The 16,940-nt window shown below is 36.9% G+C and overlaps 1 long non-coding RNA gene across 1 annotated transcript in view; it reads left to right on the forward strand.

The window, feature by feature from the left end:
- The window catches only part of LOC114007890 (uncharacterized), a 59,241-nt gene that overhangs the window by 39,870 nt on the left and 2,431 nt on the right, over positions 1 to 16,940 (forward strand). The window contains exon 3 of the long non-coding RNA XR_003549471.1: positions 12,544 to 12,618. This is a non-coding gene — a long non-coding RNA (uncharacterized LOC114007890). The remainder of the gene's footprint in view (positions 1 to 12,543; positions 12,619 to 16,940) is intronic.

A 16,940-nucleotide genomic window follows, 5' to 3' on the forward strand; every position in this document is an offset into this window, starting at 1 on the left:
GAGTGCTTGCTAGTCTCAAAGTTCTTTCTAGGCACATAGAGTATACCTAGCATAATCACAAGACTGTTTATCAGTATGGTCCCTTACCCAGAGATAACAGTTCCCTTGCTGAAAGAGAGTGTTAGAACTCAGGTCCTTAACAATAATTGTCCTAAAGACCAGCTGAAAAATTAAAATCTTATAAACAACAGTTTTATAGAGTAAATACTCCTTTTCCTGGCAGGAATGTCTGAAATCGGTAAGGCATTTTTGTTTGTTTAGTGATGGGAGATAGGGTATCTTAAAATAGACACACTTTTTTTTTTTTTTTGCTTCTCTTCTCATTGAAAAGTGAGATGTCTTTATGTCCCCCTTTGAATAAGGGTGAGCATTGTAAATGGTTGACAGCTGAGATGTTATGCCAGCTGTGGTTCCTAGTTTTAGGAAACTTGTGACTTCTTTTTTGGAGCACTCATTTGTGGAGCTCTATTCACCACACAAGGAGTCTGACTGTACTTCATGAGAGACCAGGTGGCCAGATCCTGATGATGTATGGAGAAGAGTGATCAAAGAACTCAGCCTCTAGCTCTCCCTGCCTGTGGGTGTACAGGCACTAATAACTGGGGGTAGTTTGTTACACAGCAAAAGATAACTTGCACAGAGTTTAGTACTTAAGCCTGGTGATACTGTCATAAAATACCTACACTATGAAGCACTGTGTTAGAACAAGGCAGTGAGTAGAGGCAGGAAAGGTCTCAGAATGCCATTAGTTAAAGTGGAAAGGCCTTTACAAGAGGCTTAGTAAGAGATGAAAGTACAGTGAAGAAAATGTTATTGGAATCTGGAGAAAGACAACCGTTGTATGTAGTGACAGGAAGTTTAGAGAACTTACACTTATGTGGCAAATGGATGCGTCTAATAAACTTGTGGATCAGATAAAAAGCGGGTACTTGTTTCTCTGAGTTGCATATGATAAAATGGAGAAAAAGAGAGATGAGTTAAACAGAACTGTTTAAATAGAACTGTTTAAATGGAATTTTGAGAAAATTTTAAAGGAAATATAAAGGGTACATGACTTGCTAGATTTTAAAAATTCAGCTGGAAACATAGGATACCTAGCTGCAATCATAAATTACTTTTTATGAAAAAGGAGAGATGACTAAAAGCATGGGACCACAAGCCTACATAAAGGAACCAAGAGCTGCAGAAATCTTTTCTTGGATGCAGGGCTGGGCTGTCTTCAAAGGACTGTGTCCTGTTCTGCTCAGACTGCCATGAACTATAGGCTGGGTGGCTTAAGATTTTTATTTTTTGCAGTTCTGGAGTCTGGGAAGTCCAAGTCAAGGTACCAGCCAGTTTAGCTGGGCTCTTTTCCTAGCTTGTGGATGACCATTTCTTGCTGTCTTCAATGGCAGAGATGGAGGGAGGGAGAGAGAAATCCCTTTCTTGTCTCTTACAAAGGCATTAACCTAATCAGGAGAACTCCACCCTCAGAACCTAATTACATTCCAAAGGATTTACCTCTAAATACCATAACTCTGGGGGTTTGGGCTTCAACATACCATTTTAAGAGAAATATAATTTAGTCTGTAGTAAACTGGCAATATATGTCCAATGAATTTCAGAATTGCTATGGATTAGTGACTGCTATAGGTACTTCTTATTCTCCCCTGTTTGAAGGGTCATATTCATTGAAATTCTCTCATCTTTGTCCTACTATTAAATAGCTAGGGTGTGGGGGCAGATAGTCACACAGAGAAGGACCATACTCAGGGATCTGGGCCTGAGAATCCATCCAAGGAGACTCATCTGCACTTGGACCTGATGAAGATGACAAGATCTTAGATTTGAGGGATAGGGGTTTAAGAGGGGTAATTAATTCATGTCACATGTGGGGACATTGTAAATAATTTGCTGTGAGGGGGAAGATTGTGGTAGATGGAACATGCTTACAATCTATTTTCTGTTATTCCCATGGATTGCAAAGCAAGTGGCAGTTTCTAGCTCTGAATGTAAGTGATTAGTAGCTTCTATATCTTCTTCTTTAGAAAATTTTTACTTGAAACACCAAACTGCCGTGTAAAAAAGTCAACTAACCTGGCTTTTAGGGAATATGTGCCAGGAATGCTAGACCTCTTGCAAAATCGAGAATGGGTACAAATGTCTTTTAAATGTTCCATAAAGCAGTCGAGTTGTTAAAAGCACAGTTAAACCTTCCTAAAGTGTGGTTTACCTATAGTATCATTGTCTGAGAACTTATTTTAAATGCATATTTTTGGGTCATACTCCAGACCTAGAGAATCAAAAACTCAGGGTAGGACCAAGTAATATGTGTTTTAGCAAAATACCATTGTGCACTAACATTTGCGAACCACTGATCTAATTATGGAAAGAAAAGTCCCATGGTATGCACCCAATTTCCCCCAAAATGCCAATGCTATTTAAGAAGTTGAAGGAAAAATTGAAGTTTTTGTACCAGAACTTTTAAGATCTTTTTTTAAAGAAATGCTAATAATTTTGGAAAGCCACACTGTTTGTGGTATTGGACTACATCATATTGGCCTGCATTTGCACCTATCTATTTTGTAGCTTGACAGGCCTAAGCAACTGAATGTTTTATTATATCTTTGAGTATAATAATGCCTGAATATATTGTTTTATTTTACATTATTTTTTTTTTCATTTTACTGTTAGGACATTATAATTAATTTTTTAAAAAGGCATGAAAACATAAAAAATATATGAAAACAGTATGATGATAATAAATAAATAAAAAGAGAAAACATGAAAACATATTATTTAACAATTGCTTTAGGATACTATATTATACAATTATGTTTGAAAGATGACAGAGGACTGGATCTAATAGGATTGAGAAACACAGTTGCAGGATATTTATGAGAACCTATATGAGGAATAATGGGGAGTCTGGATTACCATGTTAGCCTTAGAACATGTCTGAATCCCAGATTTCTGATAATGTTACCCACCAGCAGAACTGAAGAAGGAGCATTTGAATTCTAGAGAGGGACTTTACGAACTGAGCCACCACTACAATTAATAATGTAAAATGACAAATATAAAGACATGAAGGACAGAATGGAAATGTCCATTTGCCCCAGAGGGCAATAGAAATCAGAGAAAAGTTCTTATTGTTCAGAGAAACCTGAAGAACATAAATTTTAGATTGAAGAAGTACATGAAGTCACCAGCAGGATAAGAAAAACAAAATAAATCCATACTCGGACCCTTTGAATTTGCCAGAAATAAAGACTCATTATCAAAGGACACAAGATAATTAGACAACACATTTTACATCAGTAAATGTTACTTAAGAATAAAATTTTAGGAGCCAGCAGGTGGAGTATGGTTGCATTACTGGACTTCCACATGGCCGACCAGAGTTTGAATCCTTGACCTGGGGTTTAAAAATCATGCTGGGTGCACGAGTGTGTGTGCTTAAGACTCCAGGAAGAGGATGGAGGAGAAGGTATTGAGGTATGACCATACCTCTTGGGAGATGATTTCTCACTTTCTCTCTCATTGATACTGTCTCTGTCTCTGTCTCTTTCCAGTGAACATATAGGCCCTAAGGCAGAAACCTCTTAAAAAAATTAGAGAAAGGGTCATTTCCACCTCAAATGATATGATTTGGTGTATCTGCCATTTGCTGTTACTTGCAAAAGTTTCCTAGTCTGAGAAACTTATTTACCCAATCAGTGACTCAGATTTCTCATTTATAAAATTAAAATAATAGATTTTTGTAAAAATAAAACCTAGACATTACTTCTGGATGTGCCTGTGTGAGTATTTCTAAAAGAGCACTTGAAATCAGTTGACTGATTAAAGATCTATGATTTGGCCAGACATTCAATTATTGAAGGGCTAGAAAACAAATTTTCTCTTTCTTCTGAACCCCAGCCATCCTTTTTCCCCTGTCTTCAGACATCAGAGCTCTAGGTTCTCTGGCATGCAGAGTCCTGACTTACACCAACTCCCTCACGCCTGCTTCTCATGCCTTCAGATTCAGGCTGGGAGTTACACCACTGGCTCCACTGATTCTCAAGCTGTTGGACTCAGACTGAATTGCACCACTGGCTTTCTAGTTCTCCAGCTGTAAAGGCACACTACAGATCTTCCCAGTCTCCACAGTCATGTGAGCCAGCTCTCAACAAACCCTCTCTTACATATCTGTATGTGCCCTACTGGTTCTGCTTCTCTGGAGCACTTGAAGACACTAAAAATATGCATTGCAAAGAACATCATATGGAAATTAAAAAGATATTAAAACTGAAAGACAAGATAAATACTGTTTCTGAATAACTCTCTTATCAGCCATTTTATCCTAGGTTCGTCTATCTTGAATCACAAAGACACTGAATTGTATCAGGAGTTTGGTATGTTTTTAAAATCATTGTTTTGGGATTCACTGTGTGTTTTCCGTTATCTGAGTGGCACTTTGTTTTAGTATCAACTTTTACACTTTTTTTTTCTTATCTGTTTAAAGGGGAAAATTACACATATATATGGCAGGTGCAGTTTCTCTCTGTGTAGAATAAGGAGAGACAAAGTTATCAAGAAGATGCTATGTATTATTATTCTTGGAGGATCCACTCTTTCAATGTCATCCTGTCTTAGTTTCTTCTAAACCCTGGGCTAAATCTTATTTTTATAAGAATTCTTTATTCATAGCTAAATTAGGAATATAAAGAGAGCACTGTTTTCTAGCTTCCAAAGAATTTGTATGCCTAATCCCTCAAGAATGTGAATAGTTAATTATAAATGTGGTTGGAGATCAGAAGCATAAAAGTGATTGGGCTACTATTAAAAACAGAGATTATTAGTTGAAGAAAAGAATTCAGAAATTGCTAATATGTTTAATAACTTCTTTACATACATTATAATGAAGATGACTGGTGAGTGGACAGAAAGCCAGTGATTCCCCAGAAAATGATATCAAAAGTTCTTATCAGCAAGTAAACAGGATTGATCAGAGAGTTAGAATGTCTGAATGTTGCAAAAACTCTATGAAATGGCATGGCTTCAAGTTTTTAATTGAAGACATCAACAATGTAAGCAAAACTTAAGAGAGATATCTGCAGTTTCATGGAAAAGAAAAATATGGACCAGAAGAATAAATGTTTATTTTTCTTACAATTTTAGGAGGTATCAGTACTACTTAGATTAAAACGTAACATGATGAACATGCATATTTTGAAATATTTTTCTATAAACACAGTATTTTCCCAGTTCTTCTAGCATTTAAATGGATGATTGCACTTGCCTTATTACCTCACACACATTCAAAAGTAAAGAAACATTAACAAAAACCTGTCAATGATTGCAGGATGTTGCCCTGATTTGTTTTATTTTTCTACTGGAAAGTAGATTTTACTTCCAAATTAGTGTGTGCACATGGGTAGTGTTTGTGGGCGAGGGCAAGATCATACACACTTAATTCAGCCCAGCTGCGTGGTGCTGGTGGCAGAGTGCAGGATCTCTTATGGGGAAGCCCAGTATTGATAAATCAAGAAAAGTGTTGCATTTGAACAATCCTGTGGTAAACAAAGTGACTCACTTCATCCAAAAGACTGGAAATCTTCCAGCAAATAGACTGGAAATCTTCTGGCAAAGCTGCTTGGGTAAACCATAATTGACAAGAGATGGAATATCAGTGAATTCTTAAGAGATTACAGGCTCAATTTCTAGTCTCAAATATGCTCATCATTTCATACCTTGATATATGCAACTGTATTTTAAACTTGTGTTGGATCAAAGAAGATGAGGATAATTCTGTTTTTAATTCAGGAGTGTGCCTGGGAGAATGAAAAGCAAGAAAAAAATCAAAATAATTAGCTTCTCTCTAATAGAACATATTTATTATATTGCCATGTTTATATGCATATATCACTAAATGAGAAACCAAACTTCCAAAGAAAGTTTCCAGCTGCAACAATGAATATTTCAACATTTTGCTATTTGGGTTTTCCCTATTCAATATAAAAAATGAGTCAGGATTTATTTTACAGATTTTATTTTGATGTTTTTCTGTAATGTGAAAGAGAAATCCATAGAAATACAGTGATAAAATTACTAACTTTGTTATCATTGGTCCACTGAGAATGTGGAATTTTATGTTTGCTAGCATGGGCAAGAAATTATTTTATTTTATTTTATTTTATTTTATTTTATTTTTTGAGAGATTTTCACTGTAGGGCGCGTGCGCTCGCCAGACAGACAGAGAGAGACATAGAGACAGAAAGCGAGAAATCGCCCCCCAGGGGGGATGGTCACACTGCAATCCCTTCTCCTCCATTCTCCTTTCGGGATCTTGGGCACGCACGCACACGCGCCCGGCGTGAGTTTTAAGCCACCGGGTCCGGGACACGAACCGTGGTCGACTACGTGGGAGTCCAGCGACATAGCCATTACGCTAACTGCTGGTTCCCGGCAAGAAATTATTTTGATGGAGTCTCCATGTGCCTCATTTATTAGAACTTTTCTCTTTGCTTACTATTTTTTTAAGTTTTTTTTTCTTTTTGCCACAGGGCACATGAACTTACTAGAGAGAGACACAGAGACACAGACAGAAGGAAGTGAGAAATTATGCTCCCTCCCTACAGAGGGGATAGGTACACCACAATCCTTTTCTTATTGGGATTTTGAGCATGCACACACACGTGCCCAATGTGATTTTTCAAGCCATAGGGTCTGGGGCTCAAGTGACAGTGGCCATGTATTAGTCCAGTAACTTAACCACTATGCCACCTGCTGGCCCTGTCTTTGCTTACCATTAAGAGCTGCAGGTATGAGACTTTAGGTGAACATAATCTTTCATGTTCTTTCATTTTTGTTAAAGAAAACCTCTGAAGGCTAGTTGTTCATGCTTAATAAGTTTCATAGATCAGAGAATCTGAGTTCACATGCTCCAACTTGCATGATCAATTCTCTTCCACTTCAAGACGTCCTTTGACCTTCCACCCCACAATTTTACTCGAATTTACAAACCTCTTTATGTGCACTCCCCCCCTGAATAATTCATTCAATTAGGAGTTTCTTTTCTTTTCTTTGCCCATACCATTGGTTTCCTCTTCCTTTAGTCTTTCAACAAAACCCTATAAAGAAGCAACACTGTGTCAATTCTTTAATCTACTGAAGAAAAAAGAACCATATAAACAATTAGATCAATAATATCGGAAATTCAATTTTCAGTTGCAATGGTTTCTTTAAAACATTTTTCATTTTGATTGTCTACTATCTCAAAACTATGGAATTCTTTTACGATCTCGCTAATGTGATTTGACTAAATGTGGCTCTGAAGACTAAGACATTTTGGTTTATGGATGTGGGACAGACACACATTTTGCTAGAATTAATCTTGGGAGATGCTTTGGAATGCAAAAATGGTGGGAAAAGTTTTTTTTTCTTTTAAAAAAATTAAAAAAGCCACTCTGCAAACTGTAGTTATCTTATTCTATCACAAAATTCTTGACTGCATTTACACTGGGCTTTGAAGAATCAGCAGCTGAAGTCATAAATCAGTAGCTCAATATGATAAATGAGAAACTAGTGAAGCTCAAAGTGAAATATAGGTGCCTTTCAACATTGTAAGATTGGTAACTGAAGGTAGCAAAGAGAAGTGGCTGCTGGTAAGATGTTCATGTATGTACCACAGTAGCAATTATATTTGCTTCTTCAAATTCATTTTGAAGTCCTCTAATTTATATAATATTATATTCTTCTGTTTTATTTTTCATTTTGAAGAGCAATATTAACAGTAAATCAGAACCAACACTTATTGAGTATCAATTATATAAGAAGACTAGTACTAGACTGGGTGCATTTAGCTAGGAAATGCCTACTTGTGATCTCCAAGCACCATTTCTGGCAAATTATGACCTGCTGCTTACATAATTACAGTATCTTTAGGTGGTCCAAGCATTCTGAATTTTACAACCTATTTATAATGTTTCTACTGTGGCTTATGCTTGGTTGAATGAAATATTTTCAGCTTGTTTCTTCTCAAGTGCTACTTACACACCTGTCATTCATGGACCTTTCCCATTGATTTTGATTCATTCAAAGTACCTGTGTTCCTTGGTTACTAGTCCATGTAGTGGTCTGGTTTATTTGTACATAAACATTTATGCAAGACGAAAAAGTTGAAGTAATTTAAATTTTGTCCATTATTTTCTTTCCATTGTGAATTGTGTGTCAGTATACTACTTCAATGCATGGTTATTTATTGGTTTACCCTCTGCTTTTTATGGCTTCCAGGCATGTTTAATATCTGTGATTAACTGAATTTTTCAGGTTAACATCTGCATTTAATCACAAGTTATTACCCATTTCCTAGACTGGTCAGTGTAACATTTCAATCACTCCTTCCTTCTTTCTCTACCCCTGTAGTAAAAGATTCAAAGTCAGTTATATTTTCTCTCTTTCACAGTCATGGAGCTGCACTTAAATAATATTTAAGAAAGTTATATTTCTTTTGAAGTGGTCACAGGAAGCATATGCTTAGTGTATATAAACAGAGAAAGAGTCGATGCACTCATGTGGAAGTCTTGCTTGATTTACAGAGCTCTTGTATCTACACAGAAACTTTTTTCCTCAGAGAGAAATGAAAGGCTCTATTGGACCCCCAAATCTTCACAGCTCCTGTGTAACTGCACTGAGATTCAAAGACAAGGTGCCTTTCAATTTCACATTGTGCTCTATTCGGTCTGGCTAAACAAACTTCTGAGAGGTCCCTGTTTTACCTTAACCATTTCTTGTCTTATTTCTGAAGTCTTTCATTTTTAAAAGTCATTTGATCATGGAGAATAAAGCCTTAAGGATTAGCCATATTCTGCTTTTTTTTTTCTATTTCTTTTCAACAGATTATTCAAATGGATTCTTCCATTTATTTTCTAAGTTTTCCATAGGTGTGTCCTAATTCAGTTCATAGTATTACATTCATGGAAGAAAAATAATATTAAAGTAGAACAGCTAAATGTGTGGTAACATCTGTCCACTATATTTTTTGGCAAAATTTGCTCTAATTCAGGTCAAAGCTTGCATTCCTTACAAATCGATACTTTTGTTGAGAGGCTGGAAGAAATGGGACATTAACAGTAGTGCTGGGATTTTCATTAAGAACTACGGTGTGATTGAAATTATAAAGGAAATCTGAAAAATTGCAGTTAATATTCTAATCAAATATATCTTATGACTGAATTATTCTGACACATTTGAGGATCAGCATGACCTGTTGTCCTAGGAAGTTTTGGATATACTTAAAAGACCATATAATGACTGAGCTTAGTGCTCCTTATCTGTGAAGATGCAATCAAAGATCTTTAGTAGATATCTAAAACCATGGATAATACTGAAACCACAAGTCAGGAGTGACAACTTGTTTATAATTTTATCACCAATGTCAAATGCATTGGCTGATGATTAGTAGATACTTGAAGTTCACATCAAAGTGAGTAATGTATGGGGCATGATAGTAAGAATCTTCAAGCTATTTAATTTCCTTTTCTTGGTGCCCAGTTTGAGTAATAATATTTAGTGAATCATTTCTTCATATCAGTCTAATGTTCATCAACTTCACTTCTGATAGAAATGTAACAACAAAAAATGCTCTGTACTATGTGTGCAGTGTCATTACTTTGTTTTTTCACCCCTGCTTTCATCTTTCATGACTAAGGTATCCTTGACCAGTTCAATGAATTGTTCTCTGCCTTTGAGTGTTAAGTGATTGTGGATAGAAAGAATGTCAACAACTGTCTCTTCAATGATTAGAAAATATTAATTGATGCATATTCTTCTGAGCTCTCTTGCTATCTTCTCCCTCTTCATATATCCTCTAGGTCATCCACTCATTCTATACCTTCTCTAGTGGATTTACTTTAAAAGAACTCTGAAAGGAACAAACGAAGGAGAGGCAACTGTAAATACTAGAAATAGTATAGGAGGAGATGTGTAGGGGGAGAGGGAGGAGGGGAATCAGAAGAAGAAAACATTTTTTTTTTTTTGAGAGGTTTTTGCTATCGGGTAGGTGTGCTTACCAGAAAGACAGAGACAGAGAGGCAGAAAGAGAGAAATCACCTCCCAGGGGGTATGGCCATGCCACAATCCCATCTCCTCCATTCTCCCCTTGGGATCTTGGGCATGCACTTGGGCCCAGTGTGAGTTTAAGTCACCAGGTCTGGGACTTGAACCGTGGTCGACTATGTGGGAGTCCAGCGACACAGTCATTACAACATCTGCTGGTCTCATGAAGAAAACTCTTAACAGACACAAAAAATGAAAACATATCTGTTGATGATAATGTGTATGGCAATGTCTTGGATTAGACTAATATGTAATATATTAATGCTGGGAATGGGAAAAATCATTATGTAAGCCATAAGGATGTACAGTAACTAAATGAAACAAACAAAAGAAAACAAAAAAAAAGAACTTTTGTTAGCAGTAGTTGTAAAATAATTATATAAATACAGATACAAAAATAAAAGTGTATCTGTTGATGGTAATGTATATGGTAACATCTTTGACTTGACCAGTGTGTACCATATTTATGCTGGGAAAAACAGTTACAAAGATGTACAATGATTAAATGTACACTTTTTAAAAAAGGCAATAAATATCAACTATTTTTTTTTTTTTTGAGAGGTTTTTGCTATCGGGTAGGTGTGCTTACCAGAAAGACAGAGACAGAGAGGCAGAAAGTGAGAAATCACCTCCCAGGGGGTATGGCCATGCCACAATCCCATCTCCTCCATTCTCCCCTTGGGATCTTGGGCATGCACTTGGGCCCAGTGTGAGTTTAAGTCACCAGGTCTGGGACTTGAACCGTGGTCGACTATGTGGGAGTCCAGCGACACAGTCATTACAACATCTGCTGGTCTCATGAAGAAAACTCTTAACAGACACAAAAAATGAAAACATATCTGTTGATGATAATGTGTATGGCAATGTCTTGGATTAGACTAATATGTAATATATTAATGCTGGGAATGGGAAAAATCATTATGTAAGCCATAAGGATGTACAGTAACTAAATGAAACAAACAAAAGAAAACAAAAAAAAAGAACTTTTGTTAGCAGTAGTTGTAAAATAATTATATAAATACAGATACAAAAATAAAAGTGTATCTGTTGATGGTAATGTATATGGTAACATCTTTGACTTGACCAGTGTGTACCATATTTATGCTGGGAAAAACAGTTACAAAGATGTACAATGATTAAATGTACACTTTTTAAAAAAGGCAATAAATATCAACTACTTAAAGAATGATGCAAAATGCAGCTTAAATTTTAAGAAGTATAGGCTCATCCCTCTAACCTTAAAAAATGATTATATATTGCCATCTAATTATTTAAAAAAGAACTCCAAGAAGTAAGTGTTACCAACTCCATATAAAGGGATTAAATAATTTCTGGGAGGACACCCAGGTAATAAGTTCAAGAGTGACAAATGAATCACTGTCTAATCCTAAACCCTTAGCTGTTTTGATAGACCTTCATGTTGACTTTTCTTCTAGTCTTTATATTACTCAATCTAACACTGTTTCAAAGAATTTTTTGCCAAGATAAATTTGTCCTGTAACTGTACTGTTTTTTGTTTTTTTTTTTTAATATTATGAGGCCACCTGACACAAGTGGGTGTTAAGCACTTGATATGTGGCTAATGCAACTGAGAAATTACATTTTAAATTTAATTTTTCTTTTTTGGAGAGGTTTTTGCTATAGGGCGCATGCACTCGCCAGACAGACAGAGAGAGATATAGAGACAAAAAGTGAGAAATCATCCCCCAGGGGGGATGGTCACGCCGCAATCCCTTCTCCTCCATTCTCCTCTCGGGATCTTGGGCACACACGCACATGCGCCCGGAGTGAGTTTTAAGCCACCGGGTCTGGGACGCGAACTGCAGTCGACTACGTGGGAGGCCAGTGACATAGCCATTACGCTAACTGCTGGTTCCCTTAAATTTAATTTTAATAGGCACGTGTAACTAGTGGCTACCTTATTGGATAACACACCTTCAATATCTCAGTGTCATCAGAGCTTGTCAATAACTCCCTCATTCTGACACTGCTTTTCCTTGGTCTCAGTGATCATGACCTCATGATTGTTTTCTGTTCTCTCCTTCCCTTCTGGGAGGTTCTCTTCTTCCTCCTACTTCCTACATGTAAGATGCTTCTTTTTTTTGCTATAGGATGCATTTGCTTTCTGGAGAGCCAGAGAGAGCCAGAGAGACAGAAAGTGAGAAATCACTCCCCAGGGAGGATGGCCACGCCATAATCCCTTCTCCTCCATTCTCCTCTCAGGATTTTGGGCATGCATGCATACATGCCTGGCATGAATTTTAAGATACTGGGTCTGGGACTCAAACCATGGTTTACATAACCATTATGTCATCTACTGTTCCCTAAGATGTTTCTAAGTTCCTTTCTCAGTTTTCTTCTTCTCTTACATTTTATTCTTGACATTATGCTCATTTTAAAAAATGTTTTCTTTGGATGAATGATCAAAAGCCACAGTTAAAATCTTTCTTTGATTTTTTTCAGACACCTTTCTCATTGCTTGTTGAACATCCCACCTTTGATGTACCACTGTCACCAAGTATACGGACACAAATAGGAGTAAGTTTTTTCCTCAAAGTTATTCTTCATATATTCCCTATTTATATGAATGGAACTTCATCTGTTCATTTTCTTAGATGTAAATCTTCTAATTCTTTTTGGATGATCTTGTTTTCTAATTGGCTGTACAAAATGATTTACCAAGTTTCACTATGCTGTCTTCCAAACTTATCTCAAATTTATTCCTACCTCCTTGCTTTTCCAGCTTTAATTCCATTTCCAAGATTTGAATATCAAGTCCTTTAGAATGATTTTCTGAAATATAATTCTGTAAATGCCTCTCTGTACCCAGTCTTCACTGATTTAACTTACACCAACTACTGCTATCAATTGATCATTTTTATGCCCAGTTCAGAACATTCATTTCATGGTTGTGAAATGTTGAAAACTCATGACTCATTTCAATTAAAGCCCAATCAGTCACTTTTCAGTCTAGATCTGGGCTTCATGACTCCTATTCTCATCTGATTCCTCTTTCCTCCTAGCCATTACCTAGGTTTTTTTTTTTTTTTTTTTTTTTTTTTCAGTTGGAATAAAGTCTTGCTTTCTATAATTACCCAGAGCAATATCACTTTATATTTTGATATATATTCTCTCTCTCTCTCTTTTTTTTTGGAGAGATTTTTGCTATACGGCACGTGTACTCGCCAGAAAGACAGAGAAAGACAGAGAGACAGAAAACAAGAAATCATCCCCCAGAGGGGATGGCCATGCCACAATCCCTTCTCCTCCATTCTCCTCTCGGGATCTTGGGCACACACATGTGCACCCGGCATGAGTTTAAGCCACCAGGTCCGGGACTCAAAGCACGGTTGACTACATGGGAGTCCAGTGACATAGCCATTATGCTAACTGCTTGTCCCTTTTTAAAAATTTGCCAGAGGGCACATGCACTTGCTGAGTAGAGAGATAGATGTACACATAGACAGAGAGATAATGAGGAAATACCCACCCATGGTGTCTATGCTTCTCCTTCATTTCTTCCTTTTGGGATTTTGGGCATGCACACACATACACACCCAAAGTGTTTTTCGCTGCACTCAAATTGTGCATTTGGCTATGTGAGAACCAGCTGCCTTAACTACCATGCCAACAGCTGGCCCTGTATATTCTCATATACACATCCACATTGTGACTTCCATTAGCTTCTTAGGCTAGAGCACTCATTTTCTTTTTTTATTTTTTTGTATTTGTATTTCACACACTAACTAGAATAATGATTTACAAGTTGTAGAACTTATATGATTTAATTCAGTTCTTAACTATAATTTATCTATTTAAGTTTATTTATTTTATTCACAGTAGTGTGCATGAAGGAAAGAGGAAGAGAAAGGGAAGCACCCTCATCAGGGACTGGCCATATTGCTATCTCTTTCATTCCGTCCTCCAGAGCACAAGCACCTGGCATACTTCAGGTTGGCTGGACTGGAGGTTCAAATCCATGGTGAGCCGTATGGCTTCCAGCACTGCAGTTCAGTATGTCACCACCTACACCACTGATACTGGGTCTTAACTACTTTTTAATTTGTAGTTTTTTTAGGACCAGTCTGTAGCATAGTGGTTAAGGAAGTAGGTCCCATGTGGCCTACCACAGTTCAAATCTTAGACCTAGTGATTGGAAAATCTTGATGGGATGGAGGAATGGAGAAAAAAGGATTGTGGCATGAGGGAGGGTATTTTTTTTTTCTCTCTCTCTGGTAGGTGCACATGTCCTACATGAGAAAAAAATTTTTTAAAAATTCAGTGTTTCTTGTATATTAATTATCTCTAAGTCATTGGAAATATGAGGGGGAAAAAAGGACAATTTCTCTAAGAATGTCAAAGTCCAACAGAAAAAAAAAACATTGTAAAATTATTTAAAAATAAAATGCTTCTATATAGTATTAGAATTGTGCTTTCTGTTTTTTACCTTTTTTATTTTCTATCTTAGAATTCCACATTCTAGGTACAATCTGGCATAAAGGATAAGGCAATAAATCTGAGTAGGAGACAGGAAAATTTAGTAGAGCAGGACATCTTGAAAGATTTAGATCCCAAAATACTTGAAAGAAGAGATTGTCCAGAAGTCTAAAGACAATAAAGTATCTAAAAAGAATGGAGACTATGAGCAGGTTCCTAGAGATATGACATGACGTGACCTTATTGGTAAACTCCATGTATTTCTAAGAGTCTGAGACATGAGGTCATTAATAAATAAAGAAGGTAGGGATTTAGAAAGGGAAAAAGTTAAAGGTGAAGTATTTGCGTTAAGCATACCTAGAAGATCCTGTAGAAGAGTCATTAAAAGTTTTTAGTAGGATCCTGCAGGTGGCGTGATGGTTAAGGGTGCTGGATTCCCACAATACTGATGATGGTTTGAGTCCTAGATTGGTGACTTTCTTTCTCCATTTCTCTTTCTCTCATCTCTCTCTGGCCAAAATAAAAAATAAGAAGAACAAATGGAATTAAATAAATAAATAATTTTTTTTAAAAAAAGCTTTAAGTAGGGAGGGTAACATCTTTAGATTTTTTTTTTTTTTTTTTGGAGAGGTTTTTGCTATAGGGCATGTGTGCTCCCCAGAAAGAAAGAGAGACAGAGAGACAGAAAGCAAGAACTCACCCCCTGGGGGATGGCCAATGCCGCAATCCCTTCTCCTCCATTCTCCTCTTGGGATCTTGGGCACACACACGCGCACGACCTGCATGAGTTTAAGTCACCGGGTCCGGAACTCGAACCATGGTCGGGTACATGGGAGTACAGCGACATAGCCATTATGTTAACTGCTGGTCCCTAGATTTTTTTTCTAGAAACTTCTCTTTGGTGGAAGAATAGAAGTTTTTTTGTTTGTTTGTTGTTTTTATTTTTTTTTTAGAGATTTATGCTGTTGAATGAGTATACTTGCAAGAGACACAGAAAGCAAGAAATCATCTTCCTGGAGGATGGCCACGCTGCAATTTTTTCTCCTCTATTTTCCTCTTGAGATCTTGGGCATGAACACACATGTATCCAGTGTGAGTTTTAAGCCTCTGTGTCCAGGGAAGGGAACTGCGGTTGACTACTTTGGAGTCCAGTGACATAATTGTTACACCATCTGCTGGTCTCAGTAATTTTATAAATTCTTGCAATACACTAGGCCGGACAGATGAAGTCTTAAATTATGACAATGGTAGAGAGGATGAGAAAGAACCCAGATGAATGATTGGTGAGTAGATGCTAATGGAGTTAATGAAGACAAGTATTCAGAAGAAAAATGCTTTGGCAGGGAAGAGAATGAGCTCATTCATTTCTTAAAGTTTTGGGTTGAATATGTGAGGCCTGTGGATCATCCAGGCTGAGGTGTCCAAAGGCAGCTGAACACAGAAATATGGATGTCAGGAGAGGAGTCTGAAGTGGAGATACAATTTGGAGTTTATAAGCTTTTAGATTAAAATACAAACATGGTTTTGGAAAAGGAAACAAAGAAAAAAAAGGCTCAAATTCTTTTCAGTGATTTGCCATTTTTTTCCTGTGTTGAAAAGCAAAAGGCTTATGGTTACAGGAAATTAATTTCATCTCTTCTGCTCTTGGCTATATAGAAAAGGAAGGAAGAATTATGAAGGAAGACAGTTATTATAATATTTATTAAAGCAACCATGATATTTGCTATTCTTTATTTTTAAAATTTTACTTATCTATTTATTTATTTATTTATTTTTATTTTACTCTGACCAGAGAGAGATAGAGTGAGAGAGAGAGAGAGCGAAAGCGAGAAAGCAAGCCCCTGGGTCCGGGACTTGAACTGTGGTTGGCCATCTGAGAGTCCAGTGCTCTTAACCTTCTGCCAGTCCCATGCTATTCTTTTCTAATTACTAGTTGAAAACGAAAGCTAATTTGTGTTAGTGCACATCTGAAGAATAATGTATTGAAATATGTAGTGATAGGTATCAGCTGTTGGCGTAATGGCTATGTTACTGGACTCACATGTAGTTTATCATGGTTCAAGTCCCAGACCTGGTGGCTTAAACTCACACTCAGTGCATGTGTGTGCATGCTCAAGATCCCCAGAGGAGAATGGAGGAGAAGGATTGTGGTGTGGCCATTTCCCTGGGGGGTGACTTTGCTTTCTGTCTCCCTGTCTCTCTCTGTCTTTCTGGTGAGCACATGTGCTCTATAGCAAAAACCTCTCAAAAAAAAAAAAAAAAGAAATATGTAATGATAGTTTGGGGACATTTGTAATGAAAATATCATAAGGTCTTCTGGCTCCTTACTCTCATCTGCAATTCTGTAAAATAGAGTCCCAAACTTTTCTTTCTTTTTTTTTTTTTTTTGGGGGTTTTTTTTTTTTTTTCCTAAGGGGCGCGGG

Source organism: Tupaia chinensis, unplaced genomic scaffold (assembly GCF_000334495.1).
Source record: "Tupaia chinensis unplaced genomic scaffold, TupChi_1.0 Scaffold000251_1, whole genome shotgun sequence".
NCBI classification, from domain to species: domain Eukaryota; kingdom Metazoa; phylum Chordata; class Mammalia; order Scandentia; family Tupaiidae; genus Tupaia; species Tupaia belangeri.